We start from the raw sequence: 20,930 nt of genomic DNA, 5'->3' as shown, positions 1-20,930 counted from the left end.
TTATTAAATATTTATTATTATTATTAAATATTATTTATTTATTATTGTTATTATTAAATATTTATTATTATTATCATTAAGTATTAATTATTTATTATTATTATTATTATTAAATATACATTATTATTATAATAATTCAATATTAAGTATTAATTTTAAGCAGAGCAGAGCAGGGCAGAGCAGAGCAGAGCAGAGCAGATTGAAGCAGAGCAGAGCAGATTTCAGCAGAGCAGAGCAGAGCAGAGCAAAGCAGAGCAGATTTCAGCAGAGCAAAGCAGAGCAGAGCAGCTCTAAAGAACGGGGCCTTAGAGTGTCAAGTATCATCGTACAACTTTATCTAAACAAGAAATTTTAATTTAAAAATTTGTGAAACTGTAAACTAACTATTTATCTTTAAAAAAATCTATCTAAAATATTTCTACCTTTTAATCCTACAAAATCCAACTTATATATCCTAAAAAACCTATTCAAATAAATCGTATGTGTCATAACAATTAATAGTTGCCTACGTGGCACGATACTTAACGAATAATAAAATGTCAAGTGTTGGTGTGTTGTACTCTGACTAATCATATAGTCAATATGTCATTATATTTTTTATGATCACGACTTTAAATAACACAAACTTAATTTTTTATTACACAAAAACGATAATTTTTATCACACCCCACCAAAACTAAAATCATACATTAGTTGTATCATAAAAATAATGAATGAATTAATAAAATATGATAAAAAAAATTAAATTAACTTAAATATGCAAAACGTAACACATAGGGTGTGATTATATAGACTCCTTCGGCTATAGGCCTATAGCTTGTAGGAGTGATTATATAGATTCCTGGAGTCTTAGTTGCAGTTTTTTTTTTTATTTTATTTTTTTATTTTATTTTTTTTATTTACTTATTTATTCACCTACAAATTTTTAATAATCCTAATATATTATGGGCCTGTTCATACTTACTGAAATGAACTAAGCTAAAATGAATATTTTATGAGAGAAAAAAATAGGAACTTAACTGAACTGGATTGGAGCTGAACTGAACTGAAACTGAAGTGAACAGCAGAACATGCCCTATGTTTTGGTTTTTTTTTTCCTAATCCAATTTTTATTTTATTTTATTTTTATCTTACCTAAGGTAAAACTCTAATACTTCGTAACGTCTTTTATCTTAATTTATTATAAATATTAATAAATCTATCTAATTCACTAGTTTATAATCATACATGTCAAAATAACCGTACCCGTAATTACCGTCTACGTGGTGTGTGACACTTGGCGAAAAATTGGAATGTCAAGTGTCGCTGTGTCGTGGCCTGGCTAAAAATTTAGCTTTATATATTAGTTATATGATTTCACGTAAAATAATACGAACTGCAACATACTACATAATTTTATACGGAAAATTTGCTAATTACTACCGCGTATTAATGCCATTTCGAAAATTATTAACGCGAATTGAAAATCTCGTGAATTACTACTGTAAAAAATTTTAAAAATTTGATTTTATTACCAAACTTCACTTAAAACCATTTATGACGTCATCTTTTCACATCCACATTTAACCCTTGATTAGCCATTTAAATGCCCCTTAAAAAAAAGAAAATTAAATCTCTATAACCCATGGTTATCCTAGCTAAACTACCCCCTTTCCTTTATTTCTCTCTCATAACTCCACTTTGACCCTTTCACCTTTGACCTCCATTGAATAGGGTAACCATGGTTTAGGAGGGATTTTATTATTCCTTCTTTTTTGGGTCGTTTAAATGGTTAGCCAAGGGTTAAATATGGGTTAAAAAGAAAAGACGACGTCATAAATGGTGGGAGTCTGGTAGTAAAATAAAAAAATTTAAATTTTTTATGGAAGTAATTCACAAGATTTTTAATTCGTGGTAGTAATTTTCAAAATGACATTAATACGTGGTAGTAATTGTCAAATTTTCCATTTTATATTGCACATATGACTGTATATGATTGTTATTTTTAGTTTTATGTAATCTAATCATTTTACAATATGATTTTCCTTAATACTTTTATAATTATTAGACACTAATCTTGTTATTCATAATATTTGGGAAAAAATAGACGAAAAACTCTGTTGCTACATAGAAGCTTCCCTCCACCTCCTTAGTCGCAATTGTATGAGTAAGTTAAAGGTTTGAGTTTCTTAAAGGTTTGAGTTTCTCTGATTGTCTTGGAGTACATGGCAATTGGGAAATTATTATTTTAAATACAGTATAAATAATTTACAATTTTATTTATTTTTTTTGATGAAAAATAATTTTTGAAAATTGACAACATTAACGTGTTTTGCATTGCCTAGGCAGCTCGTCATTCTATGATGTGTTCAGAGATTATGTTCCAAATGTCGTTCATTATTTCCTGTCACATGCTTTTTTTATATTCCTAATTTTATCCATTATTGTTATTTCCTGCCACATGCTCTATTATTATTTTGTAATTTTATTTTTAATTTTGTTGTTGAATTCAAATAATTAAATTTTATGAAATTTTATTTGCATGAACTGCATAAAAGCCGGGATAATGGAAACTTTCCATTTTAGTGTTCCAAGCTAAGTATAAAAAAATTCAATTCTATTACTCCCGTTTTAGATTAATTTTAATAATTGACGACCTTTGACATTGCATATATATAATTTAAGAAAAATATAAGATATACGGATTTATTGTAGGTACGGAGTAATTGTTTACATTTTTTAACACATTTGAATGTATGCGATGTGTGCTTGACATATAATTTCAAAAATCATGGACGGAGTTAAAAATGGCGCATTTTAAGCTAGAACTAGTGTTATGCTCCTACTAATTGTTTCTTTAAATAAAAAAGCAAGCTTATCAACGTGTGTTAGTCCAAATTTAGTTCTGTTCTGGACCGCCTGCAGGCAGCTCTTCATAACCATCATGGTGCTTAGATGGATACCCAAGGTTGTCGACCGGGATACATTTCAGCAAAACAGCTACCAGCAAGCTTACTGCTCCAATTCCTACACTTAGTAACCACAACTTGCAGTTAAGTGGCACTGTGTCTGCGAATGTGCCTAGAAACTCAACGATTATCACTTGAAATATTACAGTGGTGGATATTAATCCAGTTTCCAAATATTCCCTTTACTACTTGAAATTTCTGTTTTTGGGATATTGAAATTTAAAAAAAAAGGTGACACCAAAATTGATTTTAGAAGGGTCACAAGTCACGTGTACACGTCGCGTCGTTATGTAGATATGTTTAAGGTGTTTCATGCCCATTTATTAAGAATTTGCAGGGGAATGTATTCTATATATGATAGAATCAAGCTTTTTATTACCAGATATATTGCAAAAAGTTATTGAAAACGAACGAATTATGAGAAAGTAAGCCGTGATCATAAGAATTCTTCAATGTCAAACGAACCTGTATAAGCAGAAACGAAATATGTCACTAGAGCTACTATGTACAAACTTCTGTATATTACATAAACAGAATGACTTCAACGGGCAACTACCTTTAGTATGCATGGTTGCGAAATTGTAATCCATTATTGTACAACATCAACATTTTCTTTGGCAACCTGTATGAAAATGGAATTCAAAATTACAGTTTAACTCGAAAGAAAGATAATAATACTCCGTAATATATAGTTTTATTTTGTTACTTAGTAAGATATATTTCCTCTGTTTTCTTAGTTAATACTATTTGACTTTTACAATATTAACAAATCACACATTGACTAACTTTTGTGATTTATATCTAGGATATAACATGGTCAAGTGAGATTTTGTTTGAATCGCCTTAAGGTATATTTTTCACTTTTTATAATTTTACAATGCCGAGAATTAAAGATATTAATCTTTAAAAAAGTGCGTTAAATAGAATGATTTCAATTAAATAAAAACGGAGTAGCTTTTATCCTCGGATAGAAATTCTTGTTATAGTATAAAATTCTTATTGTAGTAAAACTGAATTAAATACTATATCAAAATCAGAAAATAAATAAATTTTTTTAAGTGTATACACACCAAGACATTATGTTCACCGCTTATATGCACGGCCCATTAAAAAAATATAACATGGACATGGGCTACCAAGACACAACTACCATGGGCCAACTGAGCCATAAGTTGGCACATCTACTATTCTACTTCATTCCTTTTTATTTGGATTTGAATAGTTTTGCGACTTTTGTCAAACATAAATCAATTAATTGTATGTTTGAAGATTGTCAACTCAAAACTTTTGAAAATTGTTATATACACCCGGTAGCAAGGTCATATTATATTATATTATTATGCTCATTTAATATACTCTTTGGCAACACTTATATCTATATGTATTCGGGTATATATAAAAGGTTCTCCACAACGTTAAATTTGCTAAAACCCATTTTAGTTTTCACTTCTGAATGTCCTACATTGTAGTAGGAGAAGATATTATTTGACTTTATAAGATAGAAGAGTAACTCCAATCATAACCAGTCGATTTTAGCATGGAACTTCATTGGGCCATGATTGTGGACCAAAATCTCCTCTTTCTTGCTTAGGTTATTCAAACCCTATTATGTTATCTAAAAAATTAACAAGATTAAAGTTGAATATTGTTTGATATTAGCCGCTGCCAGGCCCAAGGGTCAACGACCCCATATTATTATGTTTAGATGTTTGCATCTAATGTGTTGGCTTTCTTTTGTTTGGTACTTTGGTGCAGACTTTTGTTGATAGTTTTAATTAAGTAACTAGTTTTTGGGCCTTGAAACTTAATTAAAAGTATACATTTTAATTTATGATTTAGTTTTCTTTGAATAAATATGTGTTTTTTTTTTCTTAAATAATTAAACCATGTGGTTATATATATATATATATATTTAACATGTTATACATATTTCTTTTTCATATTTTTAACATGTTTGATAATTAGCTTAGATGGCTAAATAGTCAATTTTGCTGTAAGTGGTTTGGGGTTCGAATCCTCTTATCTTTATATTTTTTATATTTAGTGATGATGTGACATGTTGTGATAGATGTTGGGTAGGTGACGTGGCATCATCAAGTGTTTGTGAATTGACGTGGCGTCATGAATTGTTAGTGAAGTGACGTGGCGTACTTTGGAAGAGTCTACATGACGCATGGACGTTTTTATAAACGCCTCTTAATATATTAGTATAGACTAGTGTGTGACCCGACGTTGCTCCGAGTGTTATTACTCTCTCCATCTCTTATTGATAGTTTCTTATGGTCAATTTTAAGTCCCAATATGATAGTCTCATTTGCTTTTTTCAAGTACCATTAATATTGTTATTATTATTATTATTATTATTATTATTATTATTATTTTTTGTTTTTTTTTTTTACCAAAATCCCCTCCTATTTGCAACAATATTTGTGCAAATTTAATTTTTCATGTAAATTTTGCTTTTCCATGTACTCTTTCTACTTTTTTATATACCCAATAAAATTTTATCTTTTCAATGTACTTTTATTATTACTTATTTATATTTATTAATTCCCGTGAAAATTGCCCATAAGGGACTATTAATAAGGGACGGAGGGAATATTATTTTTCCTCTTAAATAACTTGAAAGACTTCGATCTTGACTTTTTATTTGTCAATAAAATATATAATACCATGACAACAATAAATTATTTTGGATTAAGTTCACTTTATGATACATTCTAATATATATATTTATAGTATACATAGAACATGATTTATTTGTGATTAAGATTGTAATAAATATTGTCTTTATTTAAGAAAGTTTAAGGTTCAAATCTCTTTGCATGCATTTTGGTTAATTATGACATAAAACAATGATTGTGAATGTGGTGTGATTTTAGTGCGAGAATGGGTACATGTGATACATTGACATTTTTGGGAAAGCTTTTTAATATATACACTACTAGAAAACTGGTAAATTTCGACAGATTGCTTTCGACAGACACGAAATTTCGTATGAAAAAGAGAAATTTCCGATGGATTTTTGTTCCATCGGAAATTTCCGACAAATTCAACAATTCCATTGGAAACCGTCGGAAATTTCCGACAAATGTTTCCGTCGTAAATTACATTTTCCGACGGAACATAAATCTGTCGAAAATTTCCGACGGAAAAAAAAAATAAAAACCTTTTTTTACCAAACCCTAAACTCCTCCTCCTATTCCCGCCTCTCTTTCTCCTTTTCTTTTTTTTTCTCCTCTTCTCCTTCGTTCTCTGCGCTTTCTCCTTCTTTCTGTCTGCTCTTCTCCTTCTTTTTTTTTCTTCTCTTTCTTCTTCTCCTTCCCTTTCTCTCTTCTCCTTTACTTTTTCTCTTTTCTTTCCTCTTCTCTTTTCCTTTATCTCTTCTCTTTTCTCGTCTATTTTCTTCGTCACTGGCGTGGGGTTGGGGTGTTGATTTGGTCTTCTTTCTCACCGGCATGGAGGTGCGGTATTCTCTAGAAATTAATGGTTATTCAGGTCAAATTCGACCATGAAAACTCTAGATCTATAGTTTTCATGGTCGAATTTGGCCATATTAAACCAAATTCGTGGTGACTTTCAAAGCAAAATTCGATTTTAAAGGTATGTTTTCTTATTTTTAATTATTTTTAATTGTTTTGTTAATTTTTGGATTTTAATTGTGGTTTTGGGTGGTCGTTGTGGTGGTTTTAGGTGGGTAGTTGGTCGGAATAGGTAGGGTTAGGGTGGTAGTGGTAGATCTGGGTTTTGTTTGGGTGGGTTTAGGGTGGTAGGTTTGGGTTAGTTGGGTGGTTTAAGGTGGGTGGGTTCGAATTAGTTGGCTTTAGATGATAGATTTGGGTTAGTTGGGTGGTTTTAGGTGGGTTAGGGTTAGGTTGGTTAAGGTGGTCGGTCTGGTGGGTGGGTTCGTGTTAGGGTGGGTTAAGGTGGTCGGTCTGGTGGGTGGGTTCGGGTTAGGGTGGGTTAAGGTGGTGGGTTTAGGTTAGGTGGGTTAAGGTGGTGGATCTGGTGGGTTAAGGTGGTACTTCTGGTGGGTTAAAGCGTGTTTTTTGGTTAGGCGTGGTGGAGGTGGGGGCTGACAGCAGTGGTGCGGTGTTTTTTTTTCTTCCTTGGAGTTTCCGACGGAATTCCCATTGGTAATTTCCTGTGGATTACAGTCCGTCGGAAATTTCCGACGGACTTTTCAATGCCGTAAAATCTCTTCCAACGAACTGTATTCCGTCAGAAAAGTGTTTCTGATGGAAATTCCTTCGGAAAAAGTCGATTTTCCTACAAAATGTTTTTCGACAACCTATTTCGATGGAAATTTCGCCGGACACGGGTTTTTGACAGAAAACAGGGTGTTTTCGATGGATTTTTTCCGTAGTAGTTTGGCTGTTTTCTAGTAAAAGTATAGATTCACTAATAGATAAAATGCAATTTGTGTCACACTTATTAAAACATTACTGCATTTAGTAAGTGTAACACTTATTAAAACATGAAAGGAGTACTTAATTGTAGAGCTGTCAAAAATTGACCCTACTCGAAAATTTAACCTGAACCTGATCATGACCTGACCTGTTTGAACCCAAGAAATTGGTGACTCGAATCGGATATGATCCGACCTGAAACCAACTCGAGACCTGAGTTAACCTTAGGATTCATGACCTAACCTGAGTTGACCTTAAGATTCATGACCTTACCTCAAACCAACTCGAGACCTGAGTTAACCCGAACATGACCTGACCTAAGATGACTCAATCCAAACATAACCAATTAATTATTGACTTAACTGATCTCGACCCAAACCCGAGATTGGCTCAATTACGGTTTAATATAAGAGTATCATCAAGTTACAATGAGACATCTAAATCTAGCATTTGCTAGGGTTTTTTTTTTTTTTTTTTTTTTTTTTTTTTTTTTTTGGTTAAGAAAACTACATTTTTATATTATCTCTATTCTCTCATGGTTCCCACCCAAACCCACTACTATTTTTTTTATTATTATTTATTTCATATGATATACGTAGTATTGATTACTTTTCAATAAACTATTAAGTATTAACCCCACTATCTTTCTTTTACAATTTTTTAATATTTAAAGTCTCAAATTACCCCACTTACTTCTTATTTTATTTAAATCAATTAAATTGCCTAAAACTATGTGCCAGTCAAAGTGTAACACTTATTAAAACACGGAGGATTAGTAAATGGTTTAGATAGGCAAACTTCAAGTCTTCAGTTTTGTCTAGTGCTTGTTTTGAGCTACCTAGCATCCTAGATATTGAGGATTAAAGTGCTAGTATAGCGTTTTCATTTGTATAATTTTTCTGAATGTTTCAAGCTTTTTTTTTTTTTTTTTTTTTTTTTTTTTTCTTTTTTAATAATCATTTTCTCCCTTAGCTTTAGTTTTCAGCTTTCTAGTGCCTGAATTAGTTTCCAGAGTTCTTTATTACCTATGGCTGCATTGCTGTAGAGTCTTTCATCCACTCTCACGCTTGCAATTCCGCCAACGAAGAGTGGTCTCGATGTAAACATAGACATGGATCACCAAACGAAGAGTTCCTCCGATACACTGCAAATTAAAAAATATCGATCCTCAGCTCAAAGCATTGATGGTTCAATCCAATCTGTCTTTGAACCCTTTTGACTCTTTGAGGATGTTCTTTACTGTGTATCTGAGGAACTCTTCGTTTGGTCATCCTCGACCACTATCAAGTCCCTTAGGGGATCGGCTGAACTTGTACATATCGTTTCCCATCATTAAAGCAGCGCCAACTGCAGCTGCAGCTCTACAATCAAATGACAATCCAGTAGTCAGCACATTAAACCAAATTTACCAATCCAATTCAATCTAACGAAAAGCTGTGCTAATGATAATTAGTACCATTTATAGAAGCAATGTTTTAGGGTTCTTTTGTCATCGCTGTGGTTTTCTATTTTTTGGTTTTTAGTTTTTTAAAATCATATGATATAAAAAAATTAGTCAAACTTATTAAATATTGGAAATTTTGCATAACCATCTTTTAAATCTTTTTTTTTTTTTTTTTTTTTTTTTTTTTTTTTTTTTTTTGCATATAACCACCTTTAAAAAAAATGTTGCAAAAATACCACTAATTTAAAATTTTTTGTTGCAACTTACCACTTTTTTAGCCAACTTCATCGACTGGTCTACATTGAATTGGTGGTAAGTTACAACAAAATTTTTAAAATTGGTCATCTTTTGCAACATTTTTTTAAAAGGCGGTTATATGTAAAAAAACAAAATTTAAAAGGTGGTTTTATGCAAAATTCCCTTAAATACTACCTCCGTTAACGGTTATTTGCAACATTTACCCAAATGGGTGCTAACTATTATTTGCAACAATTTTATTTTTTTTCCTTTTTTGGCTGTCAAAATGACCTTATTAAAAACTGATTAACACCTAACTTACTTTCTTATTCTAATTAATTATCTCTATTATATTCACATCTAAACTAATGACTCCCACCAAAATTAAGGATCTAATAACACCCTATTTTCATCAATTCATCAGATCTACTCATCTCCTCACCTAACCTCATCAATACAGCTTCAACCACTTCCATTAATATGGGTGTTGAAGCCTTTAAATCTGGGAAACGTTCTAGATTTCTACACTCTCTCTCTTCTCTTCTTCTAATCTGGTTTACCTCACTCTCTCTCCTCTTTCTCCAAACCCTAATTTCACTTGTTTCAGCACCTTCTCTGACTTCAGATCTGCTTTACCTTTGAAAATTTATCAAAAATGAGTCCCCCAAACGAGAAGAAACCAAATGAGGATGTTATTGCGACCTACAAATGTCAGCGTCGTACTAGAAAAATGAAGTTGGTTCGAACACAAATCTACATGGAGAGGAAACGAAAGTTCGGTGGTGGTGCAAAGCTTGCTCCTTTAGCTTCAGATGAGGAAGGTGAGGGCTCCAACCTTGCAGATCTGGGAAACAACACTTAGGGTACGACTGAAATTTTTTACTGTTGTTCAAGTTGTCAACAACGATGATGCTGAGTCCCCTTTTGCGGTTGACAAATCTGAGTCCCTTGAAAAGGAGGATGGAGGGAAGAAGTTGGTCCCTGAGAAGGCCAACGGTGCTGTTTTCGGCAAGAAAAGGGGTAGATCTGGCGCGTTTAGGGACGATGATGTTGATTGGGGGGGGGGGGGGGGGAGTACAACCTTTCCAAATATGGGTCGAACTAATGCCGTAGCGTAACACATTTCTGACCCTTTCTTGTTTAAATTTATTGCTTGAGATTATTCTGAGTTCTGGATCTGTTTGTTGACTGTGATACATGGCTTTTTTAGCTTATATTCTTCCTGTTTTTATTGAATGCTCCATGTTTTTGATAATTGGTGGCCTATTGTTGGTAATTTGTGGGATATGTGTGGTAATTCCTGCTAATTATTGATAAATTCAGAATGTGGGAATTTTTGGACTGCTATTGTGAATTACTGGGCTGCTGTTGTGAATTTGTTGGGTATTTATGAAAAGCTATGAATATTGATTCCTCAAATTTATGATTGAATTGGATGTTGTTTCTAATTAATGATAAGCTTTAGTTATTTATGATAAGATTTGGTTGTTGTTGCTAATTATGATAAGGTTTGGCTATTTATCATTAACTCTGTCCCCTGTTGCTAATGTAACATCATCTTTGGTTGCCATCCCAAATTTTTGATAAACTTTGTACCCTATTGGTTATTTATGATTCTCTTTGGCTTTTGGCTATTTTTGATAACCTATGGCTATTTATGATATACTTGGGGCATATGATTTCCTGTTATGTGTGGCTTCTGTTGAAAATATGCAGATAGTGATTGTGTAATTGTGTACTATGGTTGAGGTATTTGAGGTGTTTGATTTTTGATATTCATGGCCTGATATTGTGTATATGTTCTTTTGTGGGATGTTACTCTTCTATGGCCTGTTGTTCTTACTTCTTAGGTTGATTTTGTGCATTATTGGCATACAATGGCTTTGGGAATTGTGATATGATGAATGATGATGATGACATAGTAGCACACTGTGATTGCTGTTACATGTTTATGCAGTTCAGTCCCTGTATGTATGAGTCCCTTAATGTGTGTTCTCAATGACTATAGTAAGAGAGAACACACCAGTGTTGCCTAAATGTATGAGTCCCTTATGTTTTGTTCTCAATGACTATTTTAAGAGAGAACAAACCACTGCTGCCTAAATGTTTGAGTCCCTTCATGAGTCCATTTATGTGTGAGTCCCTTAATGTGTGAGTCTCCTATTCTGTGATAAATCCAAATGATGAAGGGACTCAGTTGACACTTAAAATTGTAAAGTTGGAATTGCTCCAACAACTTCATATGCAAGTTGTTGTTGAGGGAACCACTTATGCAATTATGTCATAAACCAACACCCTCTAATGGATTTAAATGTATGTGTATGTGTCTCACAGACATAATGTAAGCAGTAGTTGCACATAAAACAAACCAACTTCATATCATTAAGTTGTTCAAAAGTTTTTACATATTCAAAAGAAGATTGTTCAAACTGCCTTATAACATATGCCCTGAATTTTAACAAAATACACATAACCAATTACTTTTAAAGTGTGGTAAAACCAAAAACAATAAATACTACCTAGTATTTCACCACTTGCTTCCATAGTCTTCATTGGTTATATGTGGCAGTCTGTTAACTTCACTTTGTGTCTCACATGTGTTCAATCTGCATCAACTTGTATCCCTTCATCTTCTTTATTTCCTTCCCCTGTAATTGGTATGAATAAAGTGTTGAGGTGTTCAACAGCTTGTTGAACCACAACCCTCTCCACATCTAGTTGTTCTGGTAGCAAGCCTAGTCTTTCCAGCCTTTTCTTCCCTTTGTGTGGTGGGGTGAAAATGTTGCCACCTAGATGCTTCAGTATTTCTTCCATGTAGCATTGTAGTGTTATCTAGTTGTACTTGTTTAGTACAGGATTAAAAAAGTCATAAGCCTCTTTGACTTTGTCAATGAGTTCCCCCAAGTTCTTAGGGAATGATTGGTACTGTATGGACTGTATTGCATTGAACAATCCAAGTTCTAGCACATTCAAGTCCGGTGACTGTGCTGGTTGATAAATGAACTGAATGTTGAACCCTTCTGACTGACATGCATGTATGAATTCCTCATCCTTAGGAATTTGATAAGGTCTGGCATTATCCCACTGAATCCAAATGTCCTTGGACAGATGAGGTGACCATTTACTTTTGATTGCTGGAATCACATTCTTGAGAAGCATTTCCTTGATTGCATCCTTGTTTACATTCTGTGTTGACTTAATTTCCACAGCTCCAGCTTCTCTGTTCTTGCTTTTTTTCTTTGCAGTAGTCTCATAAACAAATGGAAAGATTCCATATTTTCCATCATGTAGCACATTTCCTTGTCTGTTAAAAATTGGCTTGCCAATCACAACATAAACATGCCTTTTACCTTGAATCTTCTGGACTGTTGGCACCTATATGGATTAGGTTCATTTGGAAGCAAGTAGAACTTCCTTGTCTCTGGGTTCAGGTAGAACAATTTTTCATCAATGTGTACATAGTGCTGCAAATCATCAAACTTTGGCTTGCTGTTATGTTTAGCAGGCAGCAGATGACTTAACACCCATTTTAGTCTTGCCACCTTGTGGTTGGATGTGAGGGGTCGGGTGATTTGTGCTTGTATGTGTCCTGAGCCTCCCCTTTTTCTATAGCTTGTGAATGGTCACATGTGATATGTTAAGAGCAGCCCCATAGCTTCTCTCTATTGTCCTTTTGTACAAAGGAACTGACTGCAGAAACTCATCTGTATACTCTGTTGGTTTGGGTCCAGTTTTACCAAGCTTCTTGCTTTTGACATCTATCACATTCCGCTCTGCCATTTGCCTCTTGATGTCTTTGAATAATCTCTGTATTGATGACCTGTGAACATTGAATTTCCTTGCTTGTTGTGACTGAAAGCCTCTTGGCAGATCCTGACCATCCATGTTGTGTAGAATAGCATCAACAATCTCTCTTTTTTGCATGACAGTAAGTTGTTTCCTACCTTTGGGTTGTGGCATTGCTTTATCATTACCCATAGTTTGACTTTGGTTGTCAGCTTCTCCCATGGAGCTTGAATCACTTTCCTCCATTGTTGCTTCTTCATTTAGCAACTGATCTATGCTAAAAAATTCATCATTGACATAATTTGACATTTTAATGTGTCAACTTCTCTTGCTTGCAGATTTCAGTAATGGTGATGAAGTTGGGACTACTATGTTTTTTGTTTGAAGTACTTAAACTGAACCAGAGTTAGACTTGAAGAATATTGTTGCTGCTTCTAACCTAGCACTAATTAATAGTAGGAGGGTAATTAGTTCAGTTTGTAATGAAGTTTAGGAAGAAAATTAATGCCGACTTTTGTAAGGAAAACATTCTGTAATTTGGTTAGGGTAGAACTTTTGGTTTGTATGAATATTATGGACTGCAAATTCTGTTTGGCAGGTTTAAATACCCTCCCTTGAATGAAACATTCAGTTGAAGGGAAAAAATTTGGATGCAAAAAGTGTAAAATTTTAAAAGTGGCTGAAATTTAAGGAGGGAAATCAAAATCCCACAAAATTTCTGATTCTCTTTCCTCTTTTTTTAAAAAACGGGTCCCCCCATTCCCTCTATTTTTATGACTTAATCACATGCCCTTCCACCCAATTATTCTCACTTAAACAATCCTTAAAAGTTTTTCCTAGGAGTCCGTGCTACCCCCTTTGTCGCAAATAACTGTTAATGGAGGTAGTATATGATAATTTTGAAAACTGACAATAGAAAAGTGGAAACTCCTTTTTCATGCACGTGTCCTGTTCTTGGTATTTTGTTTTATAAAATACAGAAAACTGAAAACAAAAAATGATGCCAAACAAGCCCTTAGATAGCAAATAAGATTAATCCCTTACTCATCGAATAAGGAATTGAATTTGAGATATGAACTCAGTAATGGCCGTCAAAAGTTTAAATAATTTAGGAAGCTAATAGTGTAAAAATGATAGAGTCCCTCTATTTTTAAAGCGCTATTACTGGCACAAAGTTCTAGGCAAAATAATTGACTTTAAAATATGTTAATCCTTCCATTTTTATTAAATTGCAATATACCATTTTAACACGCACTTTAAGAAAGATATAATTAGACAATCGAACAAATGAAATGAAAAAATTTTACCACCGATAATTGGAGTGTTATCTAACGCCATAGAGACTTCGTTATCTTTTGCCAATCAAACATTATATGTAGTGGTGAGAAAACGGAGTACGCAGTTAAAATTTTAGGAACCGAACAGGGCTTGAAATTCGGAATAGGAAATGCAGTTGGTCTAAACGGTTCGGTCTAAACGGTTCCTAAAATTTTGCAATTAGTATTTAAACCGCCGGGTATCGGTTGGTTCTGGGCCCACTTATATATACCATTGTTAAAAATTTATTATTTTGGTGTGTTTTTATTTATTTTAGCTATTAATTTAATACTTTAAATGTATTAAGCAACGAGTATTTTTTTTTTAATTTTATAAGATTATAATAATAGTTTTTTTTAAATTTTTTTTTTTTTACTAACTACATATTTTCACGACACTTTTATATTTTTAGGAAAAATTAAAAGGAATAATCCCAACTTTGCTCGATTAGCCCAAAATAATCCCAACTTTCGATTATTTTTAAATAATCCGAACTTTAACTCGAATTTGCTTTGATTAGTTCTACTTGACCGGTGACCAGTTATACAGGTTAACTTTGAATTATTGTTATTATTGTTATTTACATAAATAATAATTATTATTAATGTAATTAATTAATTAAATAAACCACCTCTCCCACTAACCACCCTCCAGCCCAGCTACATTACACCCGTCCCCCTACCTCCGCCCAACCCAACCCCTTCCCTCGTCCCCCCTTTCCCTTCCTCCTTGCCGGAGTAGCAGCTGCAGGAACAGCCGGAATACTTAGGCCGAAACCTAGATTTATTGGCCTATGAAGTCGGCGGCATTGGCGACATTAAAATTGGCACAACCACAGGATAAACTTATACTCCGGTAACTGGCGTCGGGCTTCAAAGTGGGAAACAAGGCTATTGGACTTGTATCTCACAAATAACAACTTTTAAACAGGAACCTTTGAGAAAAAGTCATGGTGTGGGAAGATACATCAATGCCAAGCACTTTAGGATTCCGACACTCTTGGATTCCGGCTTCGTAAATTATCTGGGTCTGAATTCACCATTTTTGTATTTTTTCGGGTCAAATTGAAAGCTATGAATCCATTACAAAATACCCAAGTAAAAAAATCAAAAATAAAATCAATATAATGGGTAGATCTGAATTTTCTCTGAGATCCAAGAAATGGAAGAAGAGCAGTAGCAGTAGAAGTGACAAAAAATGGAAAGAGAGAGGGGCGGCGCTGACGCGTAAGGGAGGGGCAGTCTGGGCACCAGCAGGGAGGGTGCGTGGGTTTGGGTTGTAGTTGGGGGAGAGTGGTTGTATTTTTGTTGTTAATTATTTTTGTAAGTGTTTATTATTATTTTAAGTGTTCTTAAAACAAAAGTGTTTTTTTTTAAATGTTCATTATTATTAAGTAGGCTTAATTACTTCCTAATAATCATAATAATATTTTTTTTAAGAAAAATAAATAAATTTAAACCAATTAGAATGCAACACATGGCCTAAGAAAACGGTTAATGTAGGTTGGTGACCTGTTGGGACCATATGAAGCAAATTCGAGTTAAAGTTCGGATTATTAAAAAATAATCGAAAATTGGGATTATTTTTGGCGATTCGAGTAAAGGGATTATTCCCGTCAATATTTCCTATTTTTTAAATTCATGCATGTATTATAATATATGTCGAGTAATTGGTATCCAACTAGTTTTGGTTTCAAAAAATAGGGAATTGGAATTGAAACTGGTTGTAACCGGTTCAATAAGTTATTAACTGCAACAGTTCCAATTTTGGTACCTGGAATTTTCACTCACTCCAAATATTAAGCACTATTTTTAATTAACTTTATTTTTTTTTTTATTTTTTATTTTTTATTTTTTTTGTCCAAAAGCTTTTTCAATGTGAAAAACAAATATGTACTTTACAATTAATATAAATTTTAATGCCTCTTGTTAAATTAAAAATGAAAAATTAAAAAGAATAATCCTACCTTCGCGTGACGTGTTCAAAACGAGTAAACATTTACATAATCTGGGAACGAACAAGCCTTTCACCCTATTTAATTTGTTCAAACCTTCAATATCATAGATGTCACATATCATTCTATTTGCTCTCTTACAAGATCTAGGAAATCCATCCTATAAAACAAAGGCAAATCTAAGAGTAGATATGTATAATACGATTCCACAATTTCAAATCTAATCGAAAGCTAATCAAATTTGATGAAAATTTCCACAGAAAGTAGAAATGCATAGAATATAAGAAAATTTGTCAACGACCACCTTATAAAATACACTTTTTTTAATTTGTTAGAACCACCTTTTTTTTTTTTTTTTTTTTTTTTTTTTTGGGGGGGGGGGGGGGGGGGTTAAAACACACCTGATTTTACTCTTTCTTGTAAAGACCCACCTTAACACAAAATATGGTAGTTGAACCCTACACTGCCACCACCTTTCCACCGCCACCTACATTAGATTGGTCGCCTTACCACCCTCCCAACTCTTGCGACCCCTCTCTCCCCCCCTTAATACCATACCGCTTCTTTCCTTACCTTTGAAACGCCCCTCCCCTTCGATCACCCCAAACCACCCAACAGGCAAACAAAACCTTGAAAAACCTCTCCCTATGCCTTTGAAGCTTTAGAATTGAACACCCCCTCCTCATGTAATGCTCACCTCTCCCACCCCCATCCCTAGCTAAAACCCCCAGTCACCTGCCTCATCCCCATCCCCACCGAAAAAGATGTAAGGAAATGAGGAAAGAGAATGGGAGGAGAGTTTTAAGGGTTGGAGAGGGGAAGAGGTGTTTGTATGGTGGTCTTCATGGGGTGAGAAGGTTGGTTTTTGGGTGGTAATGGTGGGTTTTACGCCAGTGACGGGTGGTTTAGGGTGGGGTAGGTGATTTTTAGGTGGTTAGGGCAGGGTTTTGGGCTAGTGATGAGTAGTTTCGGGTTGGCAAGTTGGCCTAGCTAGGGTGGGGATAGGGCAACAAAGCTGGTCGGGTGGCGGTGGTGGTGTAAGCTAAGGGTCAAGCCAGAATAATGAGCCAACAACCATATTCATGGTAAAGGTGGCTCTTGAAAAATTGGTTTTTGAGATCAAGTGTGTTTTACAATAAGGAATTTGTGTGTGTGTGTGTGTTAGATTGTGACTCGAAATCTAATAGGGCTAAATTTGAATGTAGATATCTTTCAAAGTACAAGTGATTTTGAGGTGATTCAAGTTACATGTGATAGATTGGTTCAAGAGCTTTCCAACGATAGGTCGTATACCCAATTTTGATAAGAAACAAGAAATTAATGACCGTTTTACAAAGACCTGACGTAGCTGGAAAGTTGCGACGAGGTTGCGAGCTATAGCTCTATGCGAGTGAGCTATAGCTTGGACCTATGAGGACTTGCGACAGGCTTGAGCTAGCTGCCGAGCTATAGCTCGATCATTCGGTTCTTCTAAGATAATTTACGGGAGATTTCCTAATATTTTATCTTTCTATGATGGCTATTTGAGTATACTTGGGGAACAATTTAGGGTTTTATTAGGATTTTATTAGGGTTTCCTTGTGTTATAAAAGGACCCTTTAGTTGATCAATTAGACCATACCTTTTTGAGCCATTAGATTTAGGAATCCTTGTATTATTCTCTCATTCTTTCTCCATTATGGTGAAGAAGCTCTCGAATCTCCCACCCATGGATGTAGGCCTAATTTGATCGAACCACGTAAATCCTTGTGTACTTTGTTTATCTTCTTTATTTCTTTTCTCGTTTTTATTTTTCGTTGACTTGTTCCGCATTAATTAAACACAATTAGGGCATGTTCTCTTCAGCTTAATTTCAGTTCACTTTAACTCCAATCTATTCAGTTCAGTTCAGTTTAGTTTAGTTCAGTTCCTAATTTCTTCTCTCATAAACAATCCATTTCAGTTCAGCTCAGTTTTGTAAATCAGAATATGCCACCATTGTTTTCTAACTTCCTTCCTCTATATAGGGGATAGATCTGGTAAGAACTCATCCTTGTATAAGAACCCTTTCTTATGTTAGAACACTTGATGTTATAAACGTTTTCCTATGTTCTAAATTTTTTTCTGCTTATGTTCTAAATTTTTTTCTATATTTTAAATGTTTTCGACTTATGTTCTAAATTATTTCCTATGTTCTAATTTTTTTTAGCTTATATTCTAAATTTGTTCCTATGTTCTTAATTATTTTTTCAACTTATGTTCTTAATTATTTTTTCAACTTATGTTCTAAATTATTTTTTCAGCTTATGTTATAAATTTTTTTTATGTTATAAATTATTTTTTCAACTTATCTTCTAAATTATTTTTCTTATGTTCTAAATTTTTATTTGCTTATGTTCTAAATTTTTGCTATCTTCTAAATTTTTTTTTTCTAATGTTCTAAATTTTTTCTACTTATGTTCTAAATTTTTGTTTGTTTATGTTCTAAATTTTTTTTCTTATGTTCTAAATTTTTTCTACTTATGTTATAAATTTTTTCTGCTTATGTTCTAAAAATTTTCATATGTTCTAAATTTTTTTCTATGTTCTAAATTTGAACTCCTCAAAATTACAGAATTTCTATTACTAAATAATCATTTAGATGGTTAGATCAAAATTAATAAAGGGCTGAGATTGGTTCTTATATAAGATTGAGTTTTTATATAGAGGAGGGTTCTTATATGAGCCTTCCTCTCTCTCTCTCTCTCTCTCTATATATATATATATATATATATATATATGCAAAAAAAAAAAAAAAAATCTTCTCATGCTTCTCATTTTAAGAAACTTCTCGTTTGACTATATATATATATATATATATATATATATATATATATATATATATATATATATATATATATATATATATATATATATATATATATATAACAAAAAATGAATTAATCTAGGAATGGAGTTATGGAAGGAAATATGTTAGCTAAATATATATGTTATAATTTACATGAATGGTTTTAAAAAAAATTCAATAAAAAATAAGTTATGCTCCTTAGTACATTGATTATAGTAGCTATTGTATCACCAAGTCATCATCTCTACAGCTAGGACTTGGCTAATAAACGAAGATTATCATGGTACCATGATAGCACAACATAAATTAACTTGATGATTTATTTTCCATCAGTACAACATTTAGATTCATGTAGTACATTGTCAAATATTATGTTACTGTATCCTATACAAAGAGACCAAACACGGGTATGACTTGAAAGTCCATGTAATTCTAGAAATTAAAGCATATTACATCTTTTTCTCAAAAAAAAAAAAAAAGCATATTATTTCATATATATCTCTCCATTTTCAGACCCAAAAAAAGAAAAAAACCTGACCTTATTACCTTGGTAACAAGAATCTCATTAGTCCACTTATCTTTAACAAGCTTAGCAATTATCAGACTTAATATCTCTTACTCCTTTCATTTCATAATAATCGCACACTTGGATATTTTTGAAGTGTTTTTTTTTTTTTTTTTTCAAGCAAATCAAAGTAAAATGATTTTTGATCTCTTACTTTTTTTTTTCCCAAGCAATTATCAGACTTAATATCTCTTACTCCTTTCGTTTCGTAACTTTGATCTTTTTTGACCTTTTTTTTTCAATCAAATCAAAGTAAAATGAATTTTTTTTAATCTACTGGTACAAATTTTATTTAATTTTTTTTTGAGGGAGTTCTTGACGTTGGTAATAGTGTGGGGTGGTTTTATGTAAGATATATCTTTGGGTTTATGAGAACACGATTAACTACAAATACTTTCTAATCCACCTACAAAAGAAATTAAAAATAACAAGAAATAAAGATTAAAACGAGCTAAAATATTACCTGGACTACGTGAATATTTCACAACGCCCACGTCGAAACAAAGAACTAGATGGTTGCTATTGCTTGGAATGTTGTCTTGCAGGTGTTACCAAACATGAAGGGAGGTACAACAGCTTGGGAGCTCACAAAGGGGGTCTTCTTTTTTGAAGCATATTAACGTGGTAAAGTAAAATATAGTAAGATGGCCCTTTAAAATAAGTTGTGGGGTGGATACATTAATAATGCTATTTGAATTTGCGTTAAATGAGTAATAAGTTTGCGTTCAGTAAAGATATTTAATTGGTATGATGGTGTATGAAAAAAATGTCATTGATGATGTACGTACGCGTCCATAGATTGCATTCCATAATGAAATGTGGTTGTTATATACTCTTTCACACATTCACACCCCTTTATATGAGAGGCCTTTGGACTTACATATTTTTACAATTGTGTTTTCCGCTGAAAGTTATATTCTATGGAGAATTATTTTTCCAAGAAATTATTTTCTATTACAGCAAACGAGCCTAAAGTGAATGGCTAATATCGATTGATAATTTGGACTCTTACCAATTCGTGAAACTCACTTCTTCAATGGTGCCAAACATGATTGATTGATATATTCTTAAATGCTGCCAAATATGATTGGTTGATTGTTATAATTTTAAATGTTTTCATATACTATACTCCCTCTGTCCCTCTTTTTCACTTTTATGAGTGTATGCAAGTGAATTTAGTGATGGGGGACATGTTATAACTCCCTTCATTTTTAAATACTTGCTTCACTTTTCATTTTTGGTTTTTTTAAATACTTGCTCTATTTCCTTATTTGGAATGCTTTTATAATATTTAATTCATTGCTCTTACCTAGTGCAAACATAAATCATATTTTATTAATTTCAAATTCTCTCTCCTTCAATTATCTCAACTATTTTTTATTTTTACAATTTTTTATTCTTCCACTAATCCCAATACCTCTATATTTTATACTCCCTCCGTTT

At 32.9% G+C, this 20,930-nt stretch overlaps 1 long non-coding RNA gene across 1 annotated transcript; it reads right to left on the bottom strand.

Annotated features, from left to right (window-relative positions):
• Positions 1 to 2,796: 2,796 nt before the first annotated feature.
• LOC145586190 (uncharacterized) lies at positions 2,797 to 20,403 on the bottom strand. Its single transcript, XR_014100820.1, has 4 exons — positions 19,951 to 20,403; positions 8,383 to 8,718; positions 3,505 to 3,570; positions 2,797 to 3,413 (listed from the first exon to the last, which is right to left on the bottom strand). It is a non-coding gene; the product is annotated as an uncharacterized LOC145586190 (long non-coding RNA).
• Positions 20,404 to 20,930: the final 527 nt, after the last annotated feature.

Source organism: Chenopodium album, chromosome 16 (genome assembly GCF_948465745.1).
Source record: "Chenopodium album chromosome 16, dcCheAlbu1.1, whole genome shotgun sequence".
Taxonomy (NCBI): Eukaryota; Viridiplantae; Streptophyta; class Magnoliopsida; order Caryophyllales; family Amaranthaceae; genus Chenopodium; species Chenopodium album.
This window is presented reverse-complemented; position numbering and strand designations above follow the sequence as displayed.